Source organism: Mirounga angustirostris, unplaced genomic scaffold (genome assembly GCF_029215605.1).
Source record: "Mirounga angustirostris isolate CCGP_5_RB_7025 unplaced genomic scaffold, mMirAng1.0.hap1 SCAF_1, whole genome shotgun sequence".
Classification (NCBI taxonomy): Eukaryota; Metazoa; Chordata; class Mammalia; order Carnivora; family Phocidae; genus Mirounga; species Mirounga angustirostris.
The window spans coordinates 170267939-170287262 of NW_026991709.1; the positions used below are offsets into that span (position 1 = coordinate 170267939).

At 39.5% G+C, this 19324-nt stretch overlaps 1 long non-coding RNA gene and 1 pseudogene across 1 annotated transcript in view; both read left to right on the forward strand.

Moving 5' to 3' along the window:
* Window positions 1-19324, forward strand: part of LOC123833613 (uncharacterized) — a 273703-nt gene that overhangs the window by 76124 nt on the left and 178255 nt on the right. The window lies entirely within an intron of this gene.
* Window positions 1922-5962, forward strand: LOC123862986 (actin, clone 302-like; annotated as a pseudogene).

Genomic DNA, 19324 nt, shown 5'->3' on the forward strand with positions numbered 1-19324 from the left:
AAAATACAAAATGGATTTTGTCACTTTTCTGCTCAGTAGCTTTCATTGGCTCTCATTGCTCTCAGAATAAAGGCAGAAATCCCTAACATACCTACCTGTTTACACTCATCTTACACCTCATTCATTTTCATTCTCTGTGTTCTGGACATACTGTCTTCTTTTCAGTTTCTTGAATGTCACTGTCTTGGGCCACAGGAGCTTTATTAATGCTGATCCCTCTACTTGATCCTTTGACTCTTCTCTCCCCACCGAGTCATCTCGCATCTCAGCTCAGGAATGATGTTTCTGAACTCCTCAATCCACATCAGCCCCTCTAATCCTTTCTTTTTATTGTCATCAGAGTTTTCATGATACATTCATGTATGATTCTGTGACTAATACTTGTTTTTCCATCAATATGAGCTCCAAGTATGAGTGCTATGAGCTCCAAGTAGGCAAGGCTTTGTCTGATTTGTGTTCTTATTGTTTGTTTCCAGTGCCTAGCACATAATCTGCTCTCAGTGAATAAATGAATGAACAGATCAAGTAAAATAATGAGTGACTGGTGGTACCTTTTAAAACTTGTTTGATGGTCTACCTTGGAAGCACAGCTACACATAATCTTCAGCCAAAGAATGTTCTTTGTCCGCCTGAGAAGGTCATCTGCCTTTTGGATCCAGATTCAGTTGCACTGCACATGGGGCAGCAGCCAGATCATCAGTCTGTCAATTGCCCTTTCAACCAGGGATTTAATTTTTTATCTTCTGAATTGCTATTGGAGGGCAAACGATTGTTGACAGGGTGAGAATTATTTTATTATAAAATACATTCTGTTTGTTTAGTTCTTCTTAGCTCTCTTTTATATGACCTCATTTGGTCATCATGACAGCTCTACTATAGAGACAGAGCTGGCATCATTAACAAATGAGATAACTGTCTCCTGTTGGTTATGTGATTTACCCAAATCATGCCCTAAATACACAGTTGAGCTGGGACTTAAACTTGGGCCTTAGACTTCAGTTCCTGACCTAGCCTACTACCACCAAGCTTTTTCCTCTCTGAGTGGACATATTATTTGGAAGCAAGGGATCAGTGAATTTCATTTGGTAGCCCCTTGCCCCACCATAAGGATAAATGACAGTATCAGCTTAGGCTGGATGTAGTTTATATAACAGGTTTCAGAAGTTGAAGACCTTTTGCTCTCTGTTGAGATATCATGTTATACAACTGGAAGAACCCTTTCTGGTTCCTGACTATAATTCTGTCATTTATCCTTCCTAACCCCCAAGTCTCCCTTCTAATTATTGAAATTCTCTCTGTAATAAACCAAACTCTACTAATTACTTTCCACTCATTTCTGCTTTGGAGTTTTATGTGTGTTTTGGATGCTTAAATCTATTGCGTGATAACAATGGGAAAGGACATTTATCCTTATTTTGGTCCATTGTTCTGAAAAATATGTCATTTGTCACTGTAAATCTTACTTTGAGGGCCTTTATAAACATCTTAATTCTTTTGATGTGAAACTAATACATATTATATAAAACCGTATAAAGAATAAACATAAATAATCCACATTCCATATTCTAATGATAGCATTTGGCATAATCCCTCTCAGGAAAATAAAAATTATTTAAAAATACTATTTTAAATAGCTTTATAAGAGCATTCTATTATTTGAGTATAATTATCTAACCATCCTTGCAATTTTTTAATACCTACATTGTTTCTAATATCTCACTACCCTAAATTGTGTTGGGCGAACAGCTCTCTCCAAACCTATGATTATCTTCTTAGGATAATTGCTTAGAAGTTGAATCATCAGGTTCATGGGTAATAATGAAAAAAAAAACCCCACATTTTTCTAAAAGTAAAATATAAAATTGGGAACAATAATAAAATAGTACCAAAGGGTTCAAAATAAAAATTAAAAGCATTATTTTACCTTCATAAAAATGAACTCAAAATGGGCCTACATATAAATGCAAAACTATAAAACTTCTGGGAGATGACATAAGAGAAAATCTAGATGACCTCAGGCTTGGCAATGACTTTTTAAATACAGCACCAAAGGTACAGTCCATTAAAGAAATAACTGATAATTTGGACCACATTAAAATTAAAAACTTTTTTCTTTTAAAAGATACTGTCAAGAGAATGAGAAGACAAGCCACAGACTGGGAGGAAATATTTGCAAAGGACATCTATGATAAAGGAGTGTTAAATTCAAAATGCTCAAAGAACTTTTAAAATTCAGCAATAAGAGAATGAAGAATCTGGCTGAAAAATGGGCAAAAAATCTGAATAGACACCTTACCAAAGAAGATATATAGCTGACAGATAAGTAGATGAAAAGATGTGTGACATAATATGTCATTAGGGAATTGTAAATTAAAACAGTGTGATACCACTATTAGGATGGCAAAAATCCCAAGCACTGACAATACCGAATCCTGGTGAGGATGTAGAGCATCAGGGACTTTTATTCTTTGCTGTTGGAAATACAGAATGGTACAGCCACTTTGGAAGACAATTTGTCATATTCTTACAAAACTAGACAGACTCTTACTGTCTGATCCAGGACTTGTGCTCCTTGGTATTACCCAAAGGAGTTGAAAACTTATGTACACAAAACTCTGCACATGGATATTTATCATAGCTTTATTTATAATAGCTTAAACTCGGAAGCACACAGTAGGTGAATTCACCTTCAGTAGGTGGACTGATAATCAAATTGTGGTATATACAAACAATGGAATGTTATTCAACACTAAAAGTAAATGAGTTATCAAGCTATGAAAAGAAACATAGGAACCCTGAACACTTAACTGAGTGAAAGAAGCCAATCTGAAAAGGCTATAATACTTGATGATTCCAGCAACATGACATTCTAGAAAAGGTAAAACTGTGGCGATAGTAAAAAGATCAGTGGTTGCCAGAGATAGAAGTGGGAGGGCAGGTGAATAGGCAGAGCATAGAAAATTTTTAGGGCAGTGAAGAAACTATTCTGTATGATATTATAATGGTAGATATGTGTCTTTATACATTTGTTCAAACCCATAGAATGTAAAACACCAAGAGTGAACTCTCATGTAAACCATGGACTTCAGGGGATAATGATACGTCAGTGTTGGTTCATCTGTTGTTACAGATGTATCACTCTGGTGCACGGATGCTGTATGTGCATGAAGTGGAAACAGGGTGTAGATGGAACTGCTCCTACTTTTCACTCAACTTTGCTGCAAACCTAAAACTACTCTAGAAGATACAGTCTACATAATAAACAAAAACTTCTCCACCCCCAGTCCCCTCTTTCTACAGGCCCATTCATTAGAAAAAATTCATCTTTGGCCATTTCTCATTTCTTTTTTTAGTTACTCTGGTAGTTGTAAGATGCTTATATCTCCATCTCTAACACTTGATTTCTCAGCTTCTGGAAGTTTCTGTTGATTCTGTGCTAAGAAAGATGAGGAATTCAGCTCATGTTTATTACCGCCCCCCCCCCCCCCGGTAATTTTGTTGGCTATATGGTTTTACTAGTAGTTTCCTTTGTAGCTTTTAAACTGTATTTTGGTATCTTAATTTTAATGTATTATACATCTTGGGATAGTGGTGTGTTTGGCTTTCCTTTTCAGTATGTCACCATTGTCATGGAAGCCACCTCAAAGATTAATAGGTATGGTGGTAGTGGGGGAGGGATGCAGTAATTTAGGGCGGCATTGAGTTAAAAGAAGGGAGGGAAATGGCACTCTTAATCTCTAGCAGTATCAATTGGAAAAGATCTGAGATGCTCACACATTAAAAACAATCAGGGGTTTCAGTCACAGCAGTTGGCCCATGCTCGGTGTCTTCCTGCCACTCATTTTTCATGCCCACTGCTGCCACCTCCACCTGTCACACTGGAAGAGGAGATTTCTGCACTCATCATTGATGATGGCTCTGGTATGTGCAAGGTGGGCTTTGCTGGGGATGATGACTCCCCTCTCCTGGCCATGTTCCCATTCACTGTCAGATGCCCCCTGGACCCCAGTGCATCATGGTGGGCATAGGCCAAAAGACTCCTATGTGGGCACCAAGGCCCAGAGCAAGCAGGATATCCTGATCCTCAAGTACTGTATCAAGCCCAGCATCATCAACAACAAGGAGGACATGGAGAAGATCTGGTACCACACCTTCTATAATGAACTGTGCATAGCCCCAAGGAGTCCTCTATGCTGCTGACTGAGGCCCCCCTGCTCCCTAAGGGCAACCAGGAGAAGATGACTCATCATGTTCAAGACCTTCAACATTCCCGCTATGTATCTGGCCATCCAGGTTGTGCTGTCCCTATATGCCTCTGGCTGCACCACTGGTATTGTCATGGACTCTGGGGACAGGGTCACCCACACTGTGCCCATCTGTATGGGGTACTCCCTGCCCCATGCCATCCTGTGTCTGGACCTGGCTGGCTGGGACCTGATGGACTACCTCATGAAGATACAGAGAGTGATTATAGCTTCACCACCACAGTTGAGTGGGAACTCATGTGTGACATCACCGAGAAGCTCTGCTAGGTCACCCTGCACTTAGAGTAGGAGATGGCCACTGCAGTGTTGTCGTCTTCCCTGGAGAAGAGCTGTGAGCTGCCTGACAGTCAGGTGATCACCATGGGCAAGGAGTGGTAATCCTGCCCCGAGGTGCTCTCCCAGCTCTCCTTTCTGGGTATGGAATACTGTGTTATCCAGGAGACCCTCTTGAAGTCCATCATGAAGTATGATATTGACATCTGAAAGGACCTCTACTCTAACAGAGTGCCATCTGGTGGGACTACCATGCACCCAGCCATCTCGGATAGAATGCAGAAAGGGATCACAATGCTGGAGCTCAGCATGATGAAGATCAAGGTCATTGCTTCTCCTGTAGGGGCTCCATCCTGGCCTCACTGTCTACCTTTCAGCAGGTGTGGATCAGCAAGCAGGAGTATGATGAGTCGGGCCCCTCCATTGCCCACCTCAGATGTTTCTAAATGCCCTGCAAGCAGATATGTAGCATTTGCTGCATGAGTTAATTCCTAAGTATAAATTTGCCCTGGCAACTGTATATACCTCATGCTGGCCTCATAAACTGGAATAAGCCTTTGAAAAGAAATTTGTCCTTGAAGCTTGTATTTGGTGTCAGCACTGGATGGTAGAATTGTTGCTGATTTTGACCTTGTATTCAAACTAACTTTTCCCTTGGTATGTGTTTAATATCCTGTACATACCTTTGATTTAAACCCCTTGTACATGAGGCTCAGTCACTTCATGGCTAAGGTAAAAACATGTTTATGGATGAGAAATCCATTGGTTTGATGAGCATCCTCCATAAGATTCTTGATCTGTGTAGGGTATTGATGTGTAAGAGCTGCCTATTCCAGGATTTCTCTAGAGGCTGGCAAGATTTTTGAATCAGTTGACATTTTTATGTCTTGTTGATCTGACAGCTTTAAGAAGGTCTGAGCCTTAGGACCCATTTCAGAACACTGTGGGTTGTTACTGCCTTGAGTTGGAAAACAGTTTGCATTTACACCTATAAATTTATTCATACTTTTAATTTATGTAAAGTTTTTATGCACAATTCTTTAAGAGATGACAACAAATTTTGGTTTTCTACTGTCATCTGAAAACAAACATTAGGCTCCCAGCAATGTGTCATTGTGTGAGGAAAATAAAATGCTATATAGTAAACTGGAGAAAAAAAATCAGCAGATAGCCTCCCTTGCTTCTTGTTCCAACCTTCCACTTTCATAAGAAACTTGAGGACATGAGGTATCCAACAGAATATCATTAAGCATTTTTTCTAATTATAGTTTTAGGACTTGCATATTTTCTACAGAGTTGTATAATAGTTAATTTAGCCATTTACTGATTGATTATCCCTGAGAGCTTTTTTGGGGGCCCTATTTTCTTCTTTCTTAGTACATTTTCCCTCACTGATCTTACCTGCAGTATGCTGATGACTCCCAAATCTGCATCTCTAGTGTAGTCTATTATTACTCTCCTTGAACAGGTGCCTCAGACTTACGAAAATCACAAGTACACTTGTCCTTTCTCTCCAGAACTTCTTAATCTTCCACATTTCAATGAATGGTAACACTTTCAAACAGTTGCTCAAGCAAAAAAATTGGGTGTCATCCTTGACTCCTCCATCTCCTTTATCTTCCCACATCTGGCTGGTCAAGTCTTGTTGATTCTCCCTGCTACATTTTTTTTTTTTTTTTTTTTTTTACTGTTCCATTTACTTTTTTCTATCTTTACCACTATTGTCCTGGTCCAGGTTACTGTGTTTTTCAAGTGGATTACTGTAGCAGCTTTCTGTCTGATTTTTCTGCCTCCAGTGTTACTCTCTTTAAATTTATTCATTGTGCTCAACCAGAATGATCTTTCTAAAATACAAATTCAATCAGTGTTACTTTCCTGCTTAAATCTCTAATATAAAAATGTGTGTATTAGTCATGGTTCTCCAAAGAAGCAAAACCAATGAGAATGAGGCAGAGAGATACATAGGAAGAGATTTATTATAGGAATTGGCTGATGTGGTTTTGGAGGCCCAGAAGTCCCAGCAACTGCTGTCTGTAAGCTGGAGAACCAGGAAATGGTATAATTCAGGCTATGTGTAAAGGCATGAGAATCAGAGGACTGATAGTCTAAGTCTCTGAATCCAAAAGCCCAAGAACCAGGAGCACTGATGAATCAGTACAGGAGAAGATCAATGTCTCAGCTCAAGGTGAAAGAATGAATTTGTCCTGTTTGCATGTTTTTGTTCTATTCAGGCCCTCAACAATTTGAATTATGCCCCCCTGCACTGGTAAGGGCCATGTGCCTTACTCAGTCTAATGATTCAAATGCTGATTTCTTTCATTAACACCCTCAGAGACACACCCAGAAATAATATTTTCATCAGCCAACTGGACATTCCTTAGCCCAATCAAGTTGACTTGTAAAATTAATGATCACAATATGGAGATATCTAATCTTTATCATCTATATCTATACACCATCCGTCTGCCCATATATCTATCCATATACACACATACACATACACACAAACATACCCTTGAAGACATGTGCCTCCAGATCTCATTAGCCTCTTCTTGCTAGAAGAATTTATTTCTTTTTAAAATTTTATTTATTTTTTTAAAGATTTCATTTATTTATTTGAGAGAGAAAGAGCCTGAGCGGTGGGGAGAGGCAAAGGGAGAGGAAGAAGCAGACTCCCTGCCTAGCAGGGAGACTGACGTGGGGCTCAATCCCAGGACCCTGAGATCATGACCTTAGCTGAAGGTAGACACTTAACCACCTGAGCCACCCAGATGTCCCAGAATTTCTTTTCCTTGATTATGCCATGCTCTCTTGTGTTTCTGGAATGTAACACAGTTTATTTCTTTTGCCTGGACTATTATGCCTACTCCTCTTTAATTGGTAACTCATTCTCATCTTTTGTGTCTTGACTTGGCTTACATATCTTTTTCTCCTTGAATCCTTCCTTAATCGCTGACATCTGGGATAGGTATCATTCATAAGTCCTCCTAGGGAAATGTTTTTGCTTCTTCCATGAGGATATATTATCATGATGTATAGTAATTCTTGTTTGCATATTTGATCCCAGCAGGCTGAGTTCTGTACATATATAAATATACACAAGCATTTATATGCATGTTTATTGAATGAATATGTGGGTGAACATGAGAAATGGAAAGATTCTATCCAGCATCTACATAGATTTTGGTGTTAAAAAGAAGTCTGTAAAAGGAAAAAAATAAAAGCAAGAACATGAAAGAAAACATTTAATACCAGAAGGTAAACTTTCCAATCACTGCTTCTACTTGAAGTGAGAAAAACATGGAATAATTCATATTCCCTTTGATCTTTGATAAATTGGTTCCTTTCCATGAATGTTAATTCATAAAAATAGAAATAGATGTTGAACTTTGTCAGTTGGTTTTCTGTATCTGTTGAGGTGATCATATGATTTTTGTCCTTCATTTCGTTTGTGTGGTGTATCACATTAACAGATTTGCAGATGTTGAACCATCTTACATCCCTGAAATATATCTCACTTAATCTTGATGTATGATACTTTTAGTGTATTGTTGAATTCAGTTTGCTAGTAATTTGTTGAGGATTTTTGCATCCATGTTCATCAGGGATATTGGCCTGTAATTTTCTTTTTTTGTTGTGTCCTTGTCTGGTTTTGGTATTAGAGTAATGCTGGCATCATAAAATGAATTCAGAAGCATTCCTTCCTCTTCTGTTTTTTAAAGGACTTTGAGAAGGATAGATATTATTTATTTATTTATTTATTTGACAGAGAGAGAGAGAGAGAGAGACAGTGAGAGAGGGAACACAAGCAGGGGGAGTGGGAAAGGGAGAAGCAGGCTTCCTGCTGAGCAGGGAGCCCAATGTGGGGCTCAATCCCAGGACCCTGGGATCATGACCTGAGCTGAAGGCAGACACTTAATGACTGAGCCATCCAGGCGTCCTGAGAAGGATGGATATTAAATATTCTTTGAATGGTTGGTAGAATTCCCCTTTGAAGCCATCTGGTTTTGGACTTTTGTTTGTTAGTAGGTTTTTGATTAATGATTCAGTTGCCTTACTAGTAATTGGTCTGATTAGATCTTCTATTTCTTCCTAATTCATTCTTGGAGGATTGTATGTTTCTAATAATTTATCTATTTCTTCTGAGTTGTCTTATTTGTTGTATCATTGATCATAGTAGTCTCTTATGATCCTTTGTATTTCTTTGGTTTTAGTTTTAATTCTCTTTCATTTCTGATTTTATTTATTAGGGTCCTCTCTCTTTTTCTTGTTCAGTCTAGCTAAAGGGTTGTCAAATTTCATTTATCTTTTCAAAGAACCAGCTCTTAGTTTCACTAATATTTTCTGTTATCTTTTTAGTCTCTGTTTTATTTATTTGTGGGTGCTCTTATTATATCCTTCCTTCTACTAATTTTGGGCTTTGTTTATTCTTTTTCTAGGTTCTTCATGTGTAAAATAGCTTGTTTATTAAAGATTTTTCTTGTTAGTTGAGGTAGGTCCATATCACTAAAATAATTCCGTGTAGAACTGCTGCTGCATCCCATAGATTTTGATGTGTTGTATTTCCATTTTCATTTATCTTAAGGTATTTTTTATTTCTCCTTTGTTTTCTTCATTGGGCCATTGTCATTCTGTAGCATGTTGTTTCACTTCTACAAATTTGTAATTTTTCCAGTTTTTTTTAATTGATTTCTAGTTTCATACTATTGTAGTCAAAAAGAATACTTGATATGATTTCAATCTTCCTGAATTTATTAAGATTTGTTTTGTGGTGTAACATATGATCTACCCTGGAGAGTGTTCCATGTGTACTAGAGAATGGCTATTCTGCTGCTTTTGCATGAAATGTTCTCTATATATCTATTAAGTTCATTTGATCTTATTTTATGTTCAAGGCCAATGTTTTCTTATTGATTTTCTGTCTGGATGTTCTATCCATTGATGTAAGTGAGGTATTAAAGTCCCTGACTACTATTGTATTGCTGCCAATTTCTCCCTTTAGTTTTTTTGGGTGCATAAGTATTTACAAATGTTGTATCTTTTTGTTGGGTTGACCCATTTTTATTATGTTATGCCCAGTTTTGTCTTTTATTATAGTTTTTGTTTTAAAGTCAATTTTGTCTGATGTAAGTATAGTTACCCCAGCTATCTTTTGGTTTCCACTTACATGAATCCATTTTTTCACACCTCTTTCCTTTTAGTCTGTGTGTGTTTTTACATTTATAGTTTCTTATTAGGCAGCAGGTAGATGATGATTGTGAAGGTCTTCTTTTTCCTTATTCAGCCAATCTGTGTCTTTTGATTGGAGAATTTAGCCCACTTACATTTAAAGTAATTATTGATAAGTATGTACTTAGTGCCATTTCAGAGAAAGAATCTGAAGTAGACTCTGCACTGAGCACAGAGCCTGACTCAGGGCAGAGTCCCACAACTGTGAGATCATAACCTGAGCTGAAACCAAGAGTTGGAAGCTTAACTGACTAAGCCACCCAAGTGCCCGTAGGTAGAGTATTCCTGTTTGGAAATTTTTCCTTTCAGCACTTTGAATATATCATGCCACTCTCTTCTGGCCTGCAAAGTTTCTGCTGAAAAATCTGCTCATAGCCTTATGGAGGTTTCTTTGTATGTAACAAGTTGTTTTCTCTTGCTGCTTTTAAGATTCTATGTTTATCTTTTACTTTTGACATTTTAATTATAATGTGTCTTGGTGTGGGTCTCTTTGTGTGCATGTTGTTTAGAATTATCTGGGCTTCCCGGATCTTTTTTTTTTTTTTTTTAAGATTTTATTTATTTATTTGACAGAGAGAGACACAGCAAGAGAGGGAACACAAGCAGGGGGAGTGGGAGAGGGAGAAGCAGGCTTCCCTCTGAGCAGGGAGCCCGATGCAGGGCTCGATCCCAGGGCCCTGGGATCATGACCTGAGCTGAAGGCAGATGCTTAACAACTGAGCCACCCAGGTGCCCCATGGGCTTCCTGGATCTTGAGGTCGATTCCTTCCCCAGGTTAGGGAAAATTTCAGCCATTATTTCTCAAATACATTTTCTGCTCCTTTTTGTCTTTTCCTTCTGGGATCCCTATAACATGAATGTTATTCTACTTGTTGTCCTAGTTTTTCAGTTCATTTATTGTATTCTTCAGCTCTGTGGCTTCTGTTTGGTACTTTCCTATATTTTCTATCTCTTTGTTGATGTTCTTACTGTGTTCTTGCATTATTCTTCTTATTTCATTGACATTTTTATGAACATACTTTGAACTCTTTATCACTTGTCTCTGTTTCATTAAGGTATTTTTTTCTGGTGGTTTATCCTTTTTTCTTTTCATTTGGGACATGTTCCTCTGTTTCCTTTTTGCTTGACTCTCTGTGTTTGTTTCTATGTATTAGGTTAAACAGCTATCTCTTACAGTCTTGAAGGAAGGGCCTTGTATAGGGGATGAACCTTATCTTTTAACTTTGCCCTAGCTCTTGGTTGTTTCTTGAACTGTCTCTCTCATTGTTTCAGACCCATTGGGTCCAGAAATAAAATTCTCCGTGGCCACTAGAGCCAAACACTCAATAGGTGTCCCCTGTGTGTGTTGCACTTATGTGCTGGGTCTGGCAGCAGTTGTAGGAATAGTACAGAGTACTCACTGTACAGTACAGTACAGGGCACTCACTTGCCAGTGCTAGCAGGCTAGAGTGAAAATGATACCTGCCTATGTCAGTGCCAGAAAGGTAGAGGGAGAAAGTGAAGATGGTGCCCACCTTGCCAGCACTAGCAAGATAGAGGTAGAATGCCAAAAATAGTACTTGTCTGCTCCTCTGTCCTCAGAGAAGGTCCCAATAGGTTTCTGCCTCTTTGGCAGACACCTTAAGGTTAACAAATGAATCCCCTTCACATATGGTGTAAATGCTTAAAGTCAGCTGCTTTTGTGCTGGGTCCTGGAGTGAACAAGTTTGCACTTGAGCCCTGTAAGAGTGGAATATCCTTTCTCCACAAGTGTATATTTCTCCTAGATTTAAGCCTGTTGGTTTTCCAAGCCAAATGTTTTGGGTGCTCATCTCTTCAGTACAGGTTACAATGGTTGGGGTGCCTGAGTGAGCCAGAAACCCCTCACTCTTTGGAGAGAAACTTTATATTTCTGTGGTCCCTCCTGATTCTTCCTGCTGTGGGTTGTTGTGTCAGGGGTGGGGTTTTTGGTAAACTGTATCTCTGCTTCTCCTTCCTGTCTTAATGTGGCTTTGTGGTGGAGGATCTGTTTAGCTAGTTTCCAGGTTTTTTGTTTTTTGTTTTTTACAGAGGTAATTGTTTCATATGTAGCTATAGATTTGTTGTGTCCATGAGAGCAGCTGAGTCCAGGATCCTCCTATGCTGCTGTCTTGAACTACCTGTCCCTAATTTGTTGATTCTTAAAAGTAAGAATACACAGAGTCACAGAGGCTACGTGACTTGTTCTAGAAACAGTTAGGACCAGATGCCAGATCTCTTTATTCTCAGGTGCTATGTATATATTGAACACCCATAAAACAGCATTGTGTTTCTTGTAGAAAGTTATCCAAGTTCCCAGTTTAGACACCTTAGAAAAATGACAGTAATTTTTTAAGGTTAGGATGTAATCAGTCCAGTACATATGGGACACTGATGAATAATAAGGACTTAATAACTAATTAGGCAGGGGTGATCTGGTTAGTCCCTGGGAGAATCTGGTAATTGTTGGGGCACCTGTGGGCATACTGAAATATTTATTGGTGTATCAGTAGAAACACTGATGTGTTTTTTTTTAAAGATTTTATTTATTTATTTGACAGAGACAGAGATAGTGAGAGCAGGAACACAAGCAGTGGGAGTGGGAGAGGGAGAAGCAGGCCTCCCCCCAAGGAAGGAGCCCAATGTGGGACTCGATCCCAGGACCCTGGGATCATGACCTGAGCCGAGGCAGACACCCAACGACTGAGCCACCCAGGAGCCCAAAACACGGATGCTTTTATTTTGGGGAAGGGAGCAGCAATACCCTGCTTTTCCCATTTACCCTTCTTTCTGGGGGCTCATTTTATATTGACTTCAGTTTATAATTCATATTTTCACCTAACTTACCCAGGTTCAGGGACTACCTTGAGAAACTTCTATAACAGCATTTCATCTCTGCTCATCTGTACCCGAACAATTTTTCATGACTCAGTCATTTTGAAACTGCAGTGTGATAGTTTAAGACCTTATTGAATTGCATACTTTATTTTAAACTATTCAAATTGGTAGTGTGTTCTGTTAGTAGAGCAGGGTAGCCTTTTGTGGATATAAAGAAACAACTACCAAATTAAAGTGGTACTTTTTGTAGTTTAGTAATCACTGACTGGAATGATCTAGATTGACTACTTCCTCATGGAATAGGAAAGACAGCTTGTGATAAATTAAAAAATGAAAATGGGTTATAAAAAATAAGAAAATTGCCCACTGTAGGTAAAAACCCCCTACAAGGAGTTTTATTGCCATATCTTACACCTCATTGTTCAGCAGAGTAGGAAGATTTGATGTAGATGGTTTTTGAAGCGTATCAACTCACGTTGACATGATCGGCCATAATGACATCCCTCATGATACCATCTGCAGATCTCAATATAAACACTGGCCAAGCTCCCACAGAAAGTGTAGTGTTTACTCATTGATCTACAAAGGGTATGCTGCTGCCAAACACCCCATTTGTACCTGGATCTGAGGATGAGTCTTCGTAAGTTCAGATCATTTGTTTGGGATTCACTATTGAAAGCCTAGCTTAGCAGAGGGTACAGATATTTGCCTTATGTAAATCCATAGGCTTTTGTTAGCTGCAGCTGCACATATGAAATTACTAAATTTGAGAGTTAGGGACTCCTGGTGAGACCTGTGCAATCTCCTGAATTTTTTACCTTTCTTTAGATAAAGGAGGAAAGGAAGGAAAATAATCTACTGACCTTGTGGGGATTGGTCCAGCCTCAAATGCTTGAACATTCTTGTTTTGAATACAGGTGTAGCAACCACACTGGAATCCCTTTCTTTCTTAATGCACAACAGTTTGGGATATCTAAGGTAGTGAGAGTGTATTAGAGATTGTACCTTTTTGGCTGGTGAGATCTTATGTGCCCTGGGATTGTCTTTATAATTTCATATGACCTTGAAAGTTTTATTGAATGATCAACAAATACACATACAGGTTGTTGTTATAGCTTTCTTTTTCCTTTTTTTCTTTTGGCTGAAAGCAAGCATAAATTCTTCCTCTTGTATAGTACCCTGATTTCCTTTGGGAGAACTGACCTCCATCATTTCCTTTAATGTTTCTGGGACAGAAGGTGCCTGTCTCCTTCCATGGAATCTGAAGAAGACAGAGCCTTTGCTCTGTGCGTCCAGGGGGCTGACATGTGACCTTTCCCTGGCAATCAGATTCTTTCTCTCTCCTGAGCAAGTGATTTAAGGACACAAAATACAGTTGGAAATTATTTATCTTGGGGAGCAGCTGCAGTAGCTTCCTCCTCCCCCTGCAACAGTGTGCTTGCTCTGCTTCTTGCTTCTTGCTTTCTGGGGTTTGCTTGGTTGCTGCATGGTGCTAAACCTGCCTCCCCAGGCTCTGTTGGTTCTATGACATTCCATCCAATATATTTGCTTTTGTTTGTTAGTCAACCTCAATTGTGTTGCTTATGATCAAGCCCTCTGATGCCTGTGTCCAAGTCTAGTGGCCTAAAATGAACTCCTTTTACGTATCAATGAGGGACTGGGAGTAATTTGCCTTGGACACTCACTAGTTGTAGTTACTTGTTCTGATCATTCCCATTTAATTTTCACCTATAGTCTTTGCCATTTGACAGATTAAGAAACACATATTTTCCCTAGGCTTAATAAAACATGGGATGAATTCCTGTATAATGAGATCACTCTGAGAGTCAATATAATATTGATGACCATGGTGTAAAGGTAGCATGGTTTTTAATCCCAGATTCCCATATGGCATACATATGTACCTCCCATTGTCAGGATTCTCCCTTACCAGGATAATATAATGCACTGTTGACCTACTCCTCTGATAAAGGGTAACAGCAAGGGACAGGGTGAGAGGTTGAAATAAAACAGCATGCTTTCTACTTGAAGGGTTATGTTATTTGAGACAAATTCTCTGTATTATTTTCCCCGGGCAATGGGTGATTGCATTTGAAAGCAAAAAGGGGCCTGAAAAATCATCTATTTATAATTATCTCATTTCATTAGTGAGGAAACTGAAGTTCATAAAGGTTATGTAATTTAGCTAAGATTATATGGTTGGTTACACCACACTCTTCCTCGATTTCTTGTAATAAATTCATTCTTGCTTCTCAGAACTGGGTGGTGGTCAGCTATTAACAGACCAGCTCTCTAGCTGGTTCCAAGGTAGAAGGTTTTGCTTTCTCTTGTTCTCTTGCACAATACATTATTTGGAAATATCTGCTAGCTGGCTTGAATCCTCTAGAAATGACAAGATCTTTTTATTCCTTTCCTTGCTAGGAATTTTTTGTGGACATAGGGTTATTAAATTCTATAATTCAAATGTTTTAGTAAGTTAAGTTTTGGGTACCCAAATGTGGATACAATAAGAAGTGTATATTTGGCCTTTGTCCCAGGTTCCTGGCACATAGCTCTTAAAACCCTGTAATCCTTAGAGTGATCAGAGTATCTTTTGTATCCTAATGAGATGACTGGTGGCTGAGGACCAGTCAGCTATCTGAGGACCAGACCAGAAACTATCTGAGGACCCAGATAGTTTCAGGATGAATACTGGTCACTAGAAGGACTAAGGCATGATTAGAGGATTGGAACTTTCAGTCCAACCCCTGACCTCCAGCATTCATTGGTATTAATCACCAATAGCAAATGATTTAATCAATCATGTCTACGTAGTGAAACTTCCATAAAAAGTCCTAAATGACAGAGTTTGGAGAGCTTCTGGGGGCGGTGAACACATTGAGGAGCTGGGAGGATGGCATACTCAGAAGGGGATGGAAAATCTGAATCTCCTCCCCACCTTGCTCTATGCATCTCTTTCATCTGGCTGTTCCTGGGCTGTATCATTTATAAAAAACCAGTAAATATAAGTAGAGTCTTTCCCTGAGTTCTTTGAGCTATTCTAGCAAATTATCAAACCCAAAATGGGATGTCGTGGGAACCCTCAACTTTGTACCAGGTCAGACAGAAGTGTGGGTACCATGGGCACCAAATACTTGGAACTGGCATCTGAAATGAGGGTAGTCTTGTGGGATTGAGCTCTTAAACCTATGAAGTCTGATGCCAACACTGCACAGTGTCAGAGTTAAATTGTAGGCCACCCAGCTGATATTTAGAGAGTTGGAGAATTGGTTGGTGTGAGGTAAAAACCCACCCATTTGGTGTCAGAAGTGTTGTGAGTAGAAACAGTATATGCATGGACAACTAGAGAAGAATGCAGGAAAGAATAGGCCTTATCCTGAGCCCTAGGTTTAGGCCAGCCAGGGAGGAACTGGCCATGCACTGTGTGTTTATTTGTCTAGTGGTTTACTTATCTCTCTGTATATCCTTTACTGGTTTTATTTATTTAGAGTTTATGTTCCTAGAACTAGGTGTTGTCTTGATCTTGATTGCTTTGTAAACCAGTCAGCACTCTTTCTTGATGGTGAAGTTTACATAACATAGTGGTTATGAGCATAGTCTTTGCATCCAGGTTTGATTCTTATTTCCTACGTTTACTTACTGGGTATCCTTAGTCATAATAATTCCCCTTTTGGGGGCCTCAATTTCTCTTTTGTAACTTGGGAAAAATTAGAACATTCACCTCATGGAGGTATGAGACAAAGCATGTAGAGGCTTCTCAGAGCCTGACATCTGGTAATGACTGTAAGCAGTATCTAATGCTGGTGCCACAGGTACTTCTGTTACTAACTAAAGTGGTCCATTTAAAAGAATTGAAAAAAGAAAAGAATTGATATGTCAGGGGTCTAAGAATTTACAGTGGTTTTTTTTTTTTTTTTTTTTGGGATTTTGAACCTTAGAAAGCTAGAGGAAAGAATACTGAATGTTCTTTACTTAGAGGAAGCAGGTGTTTTAATTTCTCTGTAACCACATTTTCCACCATCCTTAAATCCCCCTTACATCTGATCTAGAGAAGCAGTGAAGCAGAGCTGCATGAAGGTGAGGGCAGATCAGAGAACATGGCTACCGCTATTAGTTAAAGTTGGGTATTGGCTCTAATTGGGCCCATGGGGGCCACTTTCTATGAACTAAGTTATTGGAACAGCAGTGTTACCCTGAGTGTTCTGTCTCCTGCCATCTGTAGGATGAGGGATATTTGGACTCAGCTGAGTGCAGTAGGAAATACGCATATTGAGAGGGTCAGGGAGGCATGGTAGAGTGGCTTGGTGTGGGCATAGTTATGTTTTGAGTTAGAGCAGGTGTCTAGGAAAATCTATTGGTTGAAGTAATTTTAGTGTAAATCATGCTATTAAACATAAATTTGTAGTCATGGATAATATTTAAAAAATGAGTTACAGGGTCCTCTGCGCAGCCTGGAGCATCTGATCTCACATACCTCTCCTACCTCCTCTCGCACCGCACCCACCCCCCATGCCACTCCCACTTTTAGTTCCTTCAGAAAGCTCTTTCCCGTTGCAGGGCCTTTGCATATTTGTCATCTCTGCCTGGAACCTTAACCTTCATCTCTTCCCATGGCTACTTCTCTTGCTCATTCTTTAGGTCTCAACTCAAATGTTACTTCTTCAAACAAGCATTGCTCTCAAATACAATTAAGGTTTCTATATTTGTAATAATTATGTCTCATAAGATGATAAAAATCCAGCAGAAAAGGGTGTTCGTTGGTCTTTGACACAGGGAGCCCAGGGATGGAGCTAGCTTCAGGCATGACTGGATCTGGGGACTCAAAAACAATACCTCCTAGGTTCTAGCTCTCCTCTGTCTTTCCCATCTCTCAGCTTGGTGACACTGTTGAACTCATTTTCTCTGTCTAGAGGCTTATCCTACCATGTAGTTGGAGGGGGGGGGGGAGAAGGAGGTATGTCTAAAGACCACTTTATATTCCTCTTTCCAGGGCTTTGCTAGGCCTGGGTTTGGGGAGGGCATGGAGCCTTTTTTTGAGATATTTTCCCAATGTAGTGTGGAGAACATATATGTGCGTGCATGGGATGGAGAGGGGTGAGGAGCGTGGAAGGGAGACACAGGGAGGAATGCATGCTACATGGACAAAAGCCAGAAAGCTCTATTGTAGTCTCCCTCATGGCTTTCTCTTTTAGAATGCAGTTGTTTTTCTTTGCCTTTTTTTTTTTTTAAGACTTATTTATTTATTTTAGAGAGTGAGAGAGCGAGAGAGAGCGTGGGAGGAGGGGCAGAGGGAGGGAAACCTTAAGCAGACTCTCCATTGAGCACAGAGCCCGACCAGGGGCTCGATCTCACCACCCATGAGATCACAACCTGAGCCGAAACCAAGAGTCAGATGCTTACCAACTGAGCCACACAGGTGCCCCTATGGTTGTTGTTCTTCATAGCACTTGTCCAATTTGAAATTTAGTGTATTTTATGTGTTCATTTAGTTAATATCTGCTGTGTGCTTCTCTAGGTTGGCAGTCAGTTCTACAGTATTCGTAGTGGTATTCTAGTGCCTGTGGTTGGCATATAGGAGCTTGGTAATTATGTGTGGAATAAATGAATTGAATAGTCAAGGATATCAGAGTGTGGGAGAAGAAGGGGGACAGATGTGTTGTGATCTTATCTTTACACCTAATGAAGCTCTGGAGTATTTCTTGGGGAATTTCGTCATTTCAGTGATTGTTAGAGACAAGAGTTGAGGGCAAGTGTAGGGCAGTGGTTGCTAAAGTATGGTGCCTCGGCCAGCAGCGGCATCACCAGGGGACTTGCTAGAAATGCGAATTCTCAGGCCCTACCCCACACAGGCCCTGATTTAGGAACTCTGGGAGTGGGACCCAGAAACCTGTGTTTTAACAAGCTCTCTGGGTGATTTTGATGCATAGAAATGTTTGGAACCACTGGAATGGGGGATAGAAAGAAGTGAGTAGATCATGCTTACACAGCTGTGTCATATAAACATTATTGGCAGGGGCTGCTGCTTGGATTTTGAAAACTCCTTTTTGAGCTGAAGGATGGGAGTAGAGTAGAAAGTTTAAGAACTCTTGAGCCAGGTTTTCTGGTTTAGAATCCTGGCTCCTCTGTTAATAGAATAAGTTTGTACAGCTCACTCAATGTCTCTAAGCTTCCATATAAAATAACCATAACAAATAAGTACCAAACTCATGGAATTATGTGAAGATTAAAAATGATGATGATAAAAAATGATTATGATTATAGTAACCAACATTTATTAAGCCCTTGCTAAGTGTCTAAATGTGATGCCAAGCTTTTTCCAAGTGTTAACTTGGTGCTTACAAAGTGCTTAGCACAGTGCCTCCCACGTAGCTAACATTTATTGAATGCTTACCACTATTGCTTATAAATGGAGAATTAATGGACTTTGTGTATTTGGAGTGGGTCAAAAATTTCCCAAGCCAAGGGACCATTGGTAAATGTTGATAAGACATCTGTATGACTTGGGAGATAGTGGGTGTAATGTCCAACCTCGTATTCTGTGTTGCTCCCACTCCCCTGCTTTCTGATGAGTCATCTTTCTTGTATGTTCCTGTCTTATTGGCTGCCCTTGATGCATAGCATTACAATAAGCACAAACACTTGTAAACCTAGTGATCTCTAACCAAGGTCATCTGACCATTGTAATGAACTTTTATAGGTGGGATTAACTGAAGGTGTTTACT